The following is an 11,120-nucleotide window of genomic DNA, read 5'->3' as shown; positions in this document are numbered from 1 at the left end:
AAAGAAACTATGGTATACAGACACAATGGAATATTACTCAGCATTAAAAGAGAATAAAATCATGGCCTTTGCAGGTAAATGGATGGAGTTGGAGAATATAATGCTAAGTGAAGTTAGCCAATCCCCAAAAAAACAAATGCCAAATGTTTTCTCTAATATGAGGATGCTGCTCCATAGTGGGGATGGGGTTGGGAAGCATGGGAGGAATGGAAGAACTTTATATAGGGAAAAGGGGAGGGAAGTGAAGGGAGGGAACAGGGCATAGGAAAGATGGTGTAGTAAGATGGACATCATGACCCCAAGTAATGTATGAAGACACAAATGGTGTGACTCTACTTTGTGTACAACCAGAGACATGAAAAAAATGTGCTCTATGTATATACTATGAATTGAAATATATTCTGCTGTCATTTATAACAAATTAGAATAAATAAATAATTTTTTTAAAAAGGGACTGGGGATGCGGCTCAGTAGTTAAGCACCCCAGGTCCATTCCCCAGTACCCACACTCCCCCCCCCGCAAAAAAAAAGACATTTACATAAGAAATTAGAAGAAAGACAACTATATGATATAGCAGGACATATAAAACTCAAAAAAGTTTTTATTCTAATAGCATTAGAGGAACAAAACTCACAGACCATTCTCTACATTTGTCAACGACCTACAGCCAAAGGCTACTAGAAATACACCACAGTCAAATGCAGCTGGTTTTCTTTACTTGTTGCAATAATAGAAAACACTCCAAGAGGAACCATGGTGCATCTCACTAAGAGGTATAAAAGGACTTATTACAGGATTGGGGCTTGTGTTGGGTGAACTAGGGGAGAATTCCAGAAATCAGGGCTTTCCTCTGGATTGGGCTTTTATCAGATGGTGGAATAACACCATAATTCTATGACAAGATATCTTAATTATTCTTATCAAGAAGGTGAGGAGTAAGGCCAAAGCTGTTATTGGTTTTAAAAAAAGTAGTCATTCATATCAGCAAGAATATGGGAATATTTGACCATTATTATGCTTTGATTAAAGTTCATATTTTCATCTGTGTTTGAACACGATTACTGAGTGGTCTTGTTTTCGTCTTGATGTACCATGATCACAGCGTGGCTTTGCCAGTGCTGACAGTTACATTCAATGGAACACCACAGCCTCATCGTGCTCAGCCATCAGGGTCTGCATTAACTTTCTCACACTGATAAATGTGAAAGTGCTTCTGCAAAACTTCTGGGAATGCTCAGTGCTCAAGATTACAAGGACTTTTAAATATAATATATCCCAGTGTTCATAAGAGATTATGACTCTCTAAGCAAATTTACTGAGCAATAATTTGACATTAAGTAGAAAATTGTTCAAGAGGTCATTTCTTGTCTCCAGGGTTTATATCTCTATCTTAAAAGCTCCTCATATAAAAATTATACAGTTTCTATTGGCAGGTTGTATCTATAATAAGAATCTCAAATTCTCCCTCATTAAATTGCAAGATGGTTTTTATTCTTTCCCTCTCTATGGAGATAGAAGAACACTAGCCAATATACTCTTCTCTTCCTAATAAAACTTTAAATTTTGGTTTTTTCTTCCCTCTGAGAAGTAGCCTCTGTTCCCAAGGGAGCTATTTTACTTCTGTCAAATTGGTCTGCATCGTTCCATTTGCAGTCACCATGTTAGTGTAAACCTCTACCATTTCTTATCTGGAGTACTATGGTGGCTCCTGAACGATGTGTCTCTCCCTATCCATTCTGCCAGAATGATCACTGAGGTCATTTCACTAATGTGCATTAGCTTCTCTGTTTTGTAAAAGGAAAACTCCAAACTTTTCAATATCACTAAGAAGGCCTGCCTTTCTGGGCTTTGTCCATATGACCAGTCACACTCTCCAACATGGATCCTTTTCTAGGCACACTAAACACCTCTTAATTCTGGGAAATCCTTGCTTCTTCAACCTCAGGGCATTAGCACATGCTCTTTCTTCCTATGTTTCTTCTCCTTCTTACTTCACCCAACTAACTTCTATCCACTTCCAGATTTCAGTATAAATATCCTGACAACCACTTCTAAATTAAATCAGGTCCCCCTGTTACATTCATTGCTAGCAACCTGCATTATGTCTAGCATGTATTACAATTATAATTAATTGAGGTGGGAGCTGCTTATTTGTTTCTATAAAATAGAGATCGGCCCCTGTATTATTCACCACCATCCCTCTGGGCCTTCTTAGCATAGTGTCTTCATTGTATAGGCATTCAATACATATTTGCTAAACAAATGGCCAAATATATTTAATAACATATGAGTTGATTCCTCTTCATTTTCTTCATATTACTTTAAAAAAAAGCGCATTCAAAATGCTCTAAAATTCTGATTATAGCCAGACACAGCAGTACACACCTGTAATCCCAGTGGCTCAGGAGGCTGAGACAGGAAGATTGTGAGTTCAAAGCCAGCCTCAGCAAAAGCGAGGCACTACGCAACTCAATGAGACCCTGTCTCTAAATAAAATAAAAAATAGGGCCGAGGGGGCTGGCATTGTGGCTCAGCAGTAGAGCGTTTGCCTAGTACATGTGAGGCCCTGGGTTTGATTCTCAGCATCACATAAAATAAATAAATAAAATAAAGGTATTGTGTCCAACTAAAACTAAAAAATAAACATTAAAAATTAAAAAAAAAATAGGACTGATGATATGGCTCAGTGGTTGAGTGCCCCTGAGTTCAATCCCCAGAACACCGCCCCCACCAAAAAAAATTCTGATTACAGTGGTGGGATTTTTATCTGGGATTCCATATGACCTATTTACATTAGAAATAACATTGGTACTTCATGGTGTTTGATGATTAACATTGATTTATATCACCAGCTCATTCTACCATTGATTAAGACAATGATGGTATTTATCCAATTATTGGCCATAACTAAAGTTACTATGCTTGTAACTTCTAAAGTCATTATCAGTCACTCCCTGGTCTCTTTATTAGGATTCTCTGCTCTCTTTTAACTACATCAATATCCAAAGTATTATAATCAGTACTCTTCATTATTATATTAGGTTCTTATCACATGTAATTAATTAACTAGTTAATTATTATTTGGAATTATTGTCCACATTTTATAGGTGAGAAACTGAGACCTCAGAACTAGGTGAAGCTAGGATTGAAGTCCAAATCTGACAAGTCCTTTTCAATAAAATAAGCCTCTGGGAACCAGCACTCTTCCTGGGTGATTAGGGGAGATCCGGATACCTATCTAGGTCTGGAAGGCCTCCTTCCTGAGGCTGGACATCTCCTTCCTGGAACCAAGCAGCTAAATGATGGTCTAATTGAATGTATGCAGATTCCCCTGCCTGGTTATTCATGGACATGGACTGCTACCTAGAAGCACTATCTGTTATGTCTTGTCATGCCTGACTTCTCATCCTGACAGTTATCTGACCTGATTCTGTAATTGTGGTAAATCTTTGGACAGTGTGCCTGAAATTGCCTTAATCTCCCACAGTTTGAAGTCCTAGCTTATTAGCTCTAGTCCATGTGTATCTTTTCTACCTTCCTCCAGACCCCAGACCCCAACACTGCAAAGATTCCAGCAGGTCCTGTGGGATATGCACTTCCAAAGAGGCTAGGTGTGTGTGTGTGTGTGTGTGTGTGTGTGTGTGTGTGTTAAGGAGGGGGGAAATGGAAGCTGACTGAAAATCTTGTTGAAAAGATAAAACTTAGGAAAGACAGTAGAATGAATCAGACATTACTTTCCTATGCATATATAAATACATGACCAGTGTAATTCCACCTCATGTACAACCAGAAGAATGGAAATATGTGTGTGTGTGTGTGTGTGTGTGAAAATACATTTTACTATCACGTATAACTAATAAGAACAAATTTTAAAAATTTAAGAAAAGTCAAAAAACAAAAGAAAAGATAAAACACACATATAAACAAGTGGCAACACAGTCCCAAGTCTACATATAGGATTCAGAGAAGAAAAGATATGAGCAGTCAGAAAGAGAATCAAAAAATATTGATGGGAGGTGGTCTCTGAAAAGGTTAAGAAAACAGTCAGGTATGGTGATCACTCCTGTAATCCCTATGACTCAGGAGGCTGAGGCAAGAGGATCACAAGTTCGAAGTCAGTAAGGTCAATTTAGTGAGACACTGACTCAAAATAAAAATGAGGTGGAGATGCAGCTCAGAGATAGAGCACCCTTGCATTTGATCCTCAGTGGCAGGAGAAAAGGAAGAGGAAAAAGGAGGAGGAGTGATGGGGGAAAAGGGGGGCAGGAGAACAAAGAAAAAGGGGAAAAAAGGGAGGGGAGGAGGTTGAGAAAGAATGAAAGTTACAAATGAACTTGAGTGCCCTAAGTATGTATTTCCTAAATTTAAATTATTTATGCGTCTATAAACTACCTGTACTGCTTTAAATATAAGCAGGTCCCAAAAAAACAAAGGTCGAATGTTTTCTGATACATGGATGCTAACTCATAACAAGGGAGGGTAGGGAAAGGAAGTACAGAAGTTGATTGGTTTAAACAAAGGAGAATGAGGGAAGGGAGAAGGATGGGAATAGGAAGATAATAGAATGAATCAGACATAACTTTCCTATGCTCATATATGAATACAGGACCAGTGTAACTCCACATCATGTTCAACCACAAGAAGAGGATCAAAATTGTTATGGTTTGCACCCTGTGCATGTATAATATGTCAAAACACACCCTACTGTCATGCACATCCAAAAACAACAAATAAGAAAAAGATATCATAAAGATACAGGGAAGATCAGTAATGTAGAAGGAGATTTAGAGGCAAAGTGGAGAGATGGGAAAGGGGGTGGTAGCAATGCAAAATGAATTATTTTTTAAAAATCATGTTATATGCAGATATAAATATATCACAAGGAACTTCATCTTTATACATATGTAAAAAACAATCAAATATAGATTATTATATAATAATAAATATAGATGAGCAAAAGCAAGTTTAGCAGAGTAGAGGAAGTTTAGCAGAGTAGAGGGAGGACAGGAAGGTAAAGCAGTAGGGAAAAGTGTGGGATCCTGAACTGAAATTGAAATCTCTGCATGTATGAGTTTGTCAAGGTGAACCCAACTACTGTGTATAACTATAAACCTCTAATTTTTAAAAAGGTATCATTCAATCTCTGTGTGTTTGTATAATTTTTGTAGCTCCTCTTGCTGCTGGTGTCCATTGTGATCTGAAAAGATGCAAGAAATTATTTTAATTGTTTAAAATTTGCAAAGACTTGCTTCATGGCCTAGTGCATGCTTTATTTTAATACTACACTACCCACAAGTCTTTTCCCATCTATTTGATGTCAACTCTATCCACATGCCTATCATTTCTTACCCACCAAGGTCTGAAGCATCATCTCTCTGCTAAAAAAAATTTTGGATAAAGTTCCATGTGCTGATGAAATCATCCAACTTACCTAAAAGAACTTTATGAACTCAATATTCCTCCCCCCTCCCATCTTCTCTTAGGCCCATTCCAATTAGGTTTTAACTCCCCCATTTTTACTTGGCTTCTAAGACATCACAGCTCATCTTTGTTTTTTTTTTTTTTTTTCTCCCTGCCTATTGGACACTCCTCACCTTTCTTCACTGATTTCTAATTTCTTCTCAGAATCCATCCCAAAATCTCTTACTTTTTCTATCAATACTCACTCTCTTGGTGATCTCATCAGTCACATGGCCTCAAATTCACAAAATACAATCTACGTGCTCACAATTCACGATTTATTTTCTCCAGCTCAAATCTATTTCCTGAACTCCAGATATGTATACTACCCTTCCTGACACCTATGCTTAAATATGTGGCAAACTTCTCACATTTAACAAGATGCAATCTGAACTGACAATCCTTGCCTCCAAACCTACACCACCCACAAGTCTTTTCCCATTTATTTGATGTCAACTCTATCCACAAGCCTATCATTTCTTACCCACCAAGGTCTGAAGCATCATCTCTCTGCTAAAAACTAAAATTAGTTTCTACTCTGCTTACTTCCACAGTATACCTGCAACAGAAAAGCCTTTTAAATTTTAAGTTCAAGTACATCACTTCTCTACATAAAATCATTAGTGGCTTTTCATCTCACTCAGAGAAACGAAAACAAAATTTTTACAATGGGCTACAGAGTCTCAGATGTTCAGTTCCTCTCTTCTATTATCCTCTTCCTTGCTCACTTGGCTGTAGTCACAGTGGTTAATGTATTTCCTATGTTGTCACTAATCTTCTAAGGCTATTACTGGATCCCAAAGAAGCTGAGCTACTTGGCCAAGGACAACAGCAAGTGTTATCATGAGGACTTAAAATCTGTTTATATGTCTCTCAATTATACCATGTAGTCTCACATAAGCTTTTAGTCTTACAAAACAGACCCAAATACATATTGGAATCTTAAAACAAAGATAAGATTTCATATTAGTAGGGAAATGGTGTTGGAATAACTAAACATATATCTAGGGAAAAAATAAGCTAAATTCCTTCCTTGCTTCTTATCCTAAATTCCAGGTACAGCAAAAATTTGACTGCTAACATAAAAATTCCTAAAACTTCTAGAATATATTATAAGTGAAATTATTTGTAGTAGAGGATAAATGAGCATAAACCTAAAAACACAAATCCAAAGCCTGTAAAAGAAAGACTGATAAATCTGGTACATTTTTAAAACTGCTACATGGCAAAAATAACACAAGCAATGTGAAAGACAATCAAGCAATAGGATAATTATTTGAAATGTGCATGTCAGACAAAGAGCTAATCAATTAAGAACTAGCAAAAAAACTAATTAAAAAAATAATCTGCCTTAAAATTAATAAAGACAAACTCAAGAAGGAGTTTATAGGAAAATAAAATGGCAGCTGGACCCAACTGGGGTTGGGCTTATCCCATAGTACTCCTGACCTAGTAGCCCTCTAGCACATCATTCTCTTAAAATTCCTCTACTTGCCTATTCTTCTGTTTGTCCTCTTTCACGTGATTCTGCAAATTCACCTGTGACTTGGCACTTGACTCACCGCCAACTTCTTCTATAAATGCTGAGGGTGAAGAAGGCTCACTGTCCATAGTCAACCAATCTAACAAATGACCTCCAAGTTGCCTTTGTCTTCAACAGCCTTCATTTCACCCCAGCCACCCATTCCCTTGGTGACTCCTTGAACCTTTCACTTCCCCTAACTGCTCCTCCTCAAAATAATCTATTTTGAAAAAAAAAAAAACAGGTTCTTATATCAACAGCCTTTCTTTCTAATTTGTATTGACATCTTCATCAGAACTTCAAGATTATGAATATCTCTGTTCCACCCAGGCCATGGGTACTAGCTATCTACATGTGTTTTTGTTTGTCTTCTTTACTTATCCACCTTAGATTCCATGAACCATCCTTTCAATAATATTCTGGCCAGCACCCTATATATATCATCCTGTGCACCTTGTCCCAGACTTGGATCAACCCAAGCACTATGTTTTTCCATTTCCACAATCTGTCAGCCAAGCATTACTGGAGGACATCATATGACGGGACAACTGTGTCCCATGTTACACTAATTTTTTTCCCTATCTATTGTCCAATTTCAGCCTACTTGTTACTGCTTCAGCAAAGTCTTCTCAGATTGCCCTAGCTAGGTACAGTCATCCTGTTACAGGCTCACAGTACTGAGCTCCTCTTTTCATCACATTCATCCTAACCATAATTTTACACTTATCCTACATTATCTGATAAACATCTCTCTTTACCATGGGAATATAAGGTATATGAGGATAGACTGAACAGGAAGAAGTAAACTTCTCTTGTTTTAGTAAACTTTCTGGGGTGAATGACCTCTGGTAATAAATTAATTTGATCCTTGTTCTACTGGCAAACTTTTTGTTCTATATTTTCAGGTACGTGCATGTTTATTCCTGGGTCTACATATCTAATTCTTTCCAATTCAGAAGACTGCCTTGCCAAATGTCTGGTTATGTGGGTTATTTTTGAATGCTGCAGCCATCTATTAAAAGACTTTCTTTTATATGTCAGAATTTATTAAATTAATGAAGAAACTAATAAGACTTTATAACCTGGTCTGAAAGCCAGAAATTAAAAAAAAAAAAAAATCAAGGTGTCAGCAGAGCTGTGCTCCCTCAGAAGGTTCTAGGAGAAAGTCCTTTCCTTGCTTGTTCTAGCTTCTGGTGATTATTGGCATCCATTGATTTGTGGTCCCATCTCTGTCTATTCTGCCTTCCCATCACCTCTGTGTGTCTGGCCTAGGTTATCATGACTCCTTTCTCTCTTTCTTCAGATTACTGTCGTCCCTGTGTATCAAATCTTCCCTCTGCCTTATTTTTACAAGATCACTAGAGATGGTATTTAGGAGTCACCCAGATAATCCAAAATAATCTTCTTATTTCAAAATCCTAGTTAATTACAAATCTATAAAAACTTTTTCCAGGGGCTGAAGTGATGGCTCAGTGTTAGAATGCTTGCCTAGCATACATGAGGTACTGGGTTCGATTCTCAGCACTGCATAGAAATAAATGAATAAAATAATGTCTGTCAACATTTAAGAAAAAACATTTAAAATTTTCCAAATAAAATAACATTTTTAATTCTAGATAATGAGACTCAATGTTTTTAGGGAGACATTTACTCAATCTACTATAGGTAGTCTGCACACTTTTTTTCCCCCAATCATAATGTTTTTATCTTTTTAACACTATCTTTCTTTTTTTAACACTCTTTCAAAGAGCCATAGTTTTTAATTTTGATGAGGTCTAGTTTATCAGTGATTCCTTTTATGTATCATATTTTTTGTGTTTAGCAAATTATTTTTTTAAAGATGGGCTATTTGAAAAGCAAATAGATGAGACCCATCTACTTCAGTCCTGGATGAAGTACCATATTTACAATCTAAGACAATTACTAAGAGAGGAAATACCAATTCTGTGCTATTTTGGGGGATCTAATATAAAGCAAAATAGATACAGCTCCTATACTCATATAGCTTACATGTGTTAGGAAAGACACTAAAACAGTAATTACCAGGCATAAAATATGGTATGAAAGATGCAATCTTTTTTGCTTTACCTGATTTAGGATTTAGATAGTTCTCATCCTAAAAGCTAAAGAAAATATGTCAAGAAATTTACATAGTTCCCCCAAAGACTTCTACCACATTTACAAAGATTTCTGCTCACACTTGTACATGGTATCTTAATAGTTTGATGAAATGTCAAAGCAACATGAATAAACACTAATTAATTTAAAATATATAGCACCACTGAGCATGGTGATACATGTCTGTAATCCCAGTAACTAGGGCAGCTGAAGAAGAAAGATTACAAGTTTGAGGCCAGACTCAGCAACTTAGGAGGACACTGTCTCAAAATAAAAATTAAAAAAGGGCTGGGGTGTTCCTCAATGATAGAGTACCCCTGTGTTGAATCCCCAGTACTCCCGAAAAAAATAATTGAATAAAATAGATGACATCAATACTAAATACACAGGCTCTAAACTCAGACAAAGCTTGTACCTAGCTCTACCTTTAATAGACTGACCACATTAAGCATCAGTTTCTTCACCTGAAAAAAAAATGGGTTTAATAATAATGTCAACTTCCTAGGCTTATTATGAGGATAAAATGAGTTAATAAATACAAATCACTAGCATTTCCTGACACAAAGCATACCCTCTGTTAATATTAACCATTATAATTCAATTAAATGTCAGCATGCCTGGCACTAAGTTAAAAGAAATGGTATATCCTAAAATAAAACTACAGGACATAGATACTGACATATAATAAATCATAATGTTAAGAAAACAAAACATGTTTCTTAAACACATAAATTGAACATACAAGCATAGAGCAACATAAAGTGGCATCTATTCCTTGCAGCCTATCTACCCACTTTAAGCATATCCAGACTCTCCACAGCATCTGTTACAACAGTACTTGATTGTGTAATTTAAGCAACTGCTATTCCTTGATTCAACCTGCTAGGAAGTTTTATCAGTGGACTACAACCATCAGAATCACTTGTTTGAAAAAGAAGCCATCTAATTATATCATATAGCAGACAAACTGAATTAGAATCTCCTAGGATACAATTCTAGAAATCCGCATCCCAAGTGATTTTGTTGTTGTTCTGGGTATGTATGGGGGAGGGGGGAATACTACTGAGGTACATCCCTAACCTTTTTTTTTTTTTTTTTTTTGAGGCAGAGTCTTGTCAAGTTTCTCAGGTCCTCACTAAAAAGCTGAGGCTGCCCTCAAATTTGTGCTCCTCTTGCCTCAATCTCCTGGGTGGCTGGTATTACAGGTACACAAGTCACCATGCTTGGCTCCAATTGATTCTTTGGAGAGAGAGAGAGAGAGAGAGAGAGAGAGAGAGAGAGAGAGAGAGAGAGAGAGAGAATTTTAATATTTATTTTTTAGTTTTTCGGCGGACACAACATCTTTGTTTGTATGTGGTGCTGAGGATCAAACCCAGGCCGCACGCATGCCAGGCGAGCGCGCTACCGCTTGAGCCACATCCCCAGCCCCTCCAATTGATTCTTATATACATTAGTTTGAAAAGCACAATATTAAGTTGAATTGTGGGCAAGAGTACTAACAATTATCATTTATTTTGCTTATCACCACATCTGAAATATGAGTTTTATTTATTCAATTCAACCAAATACTCCAATAGATATTTATTGCCTACCATGTGCCAGACATAATTAAGTAAAAAGCAGATGCAAAGTTCAGCTTTTGACTTGCTGTTGCATCCTGGGAAACAACTTACCTCAGAACATTTATATTTGCTAGCTGGGTGATTTCTAAGGTGAAATGAACACCTTTAAAGAACACAAATTCATATTCAATAGAAATAAACCATCTCCAGCTATTTCTGCATACATATACAACTATTATATTTCCTATAGAAGTGGAGAAATTAGGGCAAATAAATGTGATTTCACATGTCAGCTCTAATTATTCATATCATTGGTATTAATTGCAGTCTCAAGGGCTTTGTTCAGGTTGTGAAGCTGCCTCTAGGTTTAGCAAAAGTAGCTCTGCCACAAATGAGAAAAAAAGTTTAGAAGCAAGTCACTAAATAATTCCTTGTCTTCTAATTATTTCCTCAGAGT

Source organism: Urocitellus parryii, chromosome 3, assembly GCF_045843805.1.
Source record: "Urocitellus parryii isolate mUroPar1 chromosome 3, mUroPar1.hap1, whole genome shotgun sequence".
Lineage (NCBI taxonomy): Eukaryota > Metazoa > Chordata > Mammalia > Rodentia > Sciuridae > Urocitellus > Urocitellus parryii.
Note: the sequence above shows the minus strand (reverse complement) of the source record.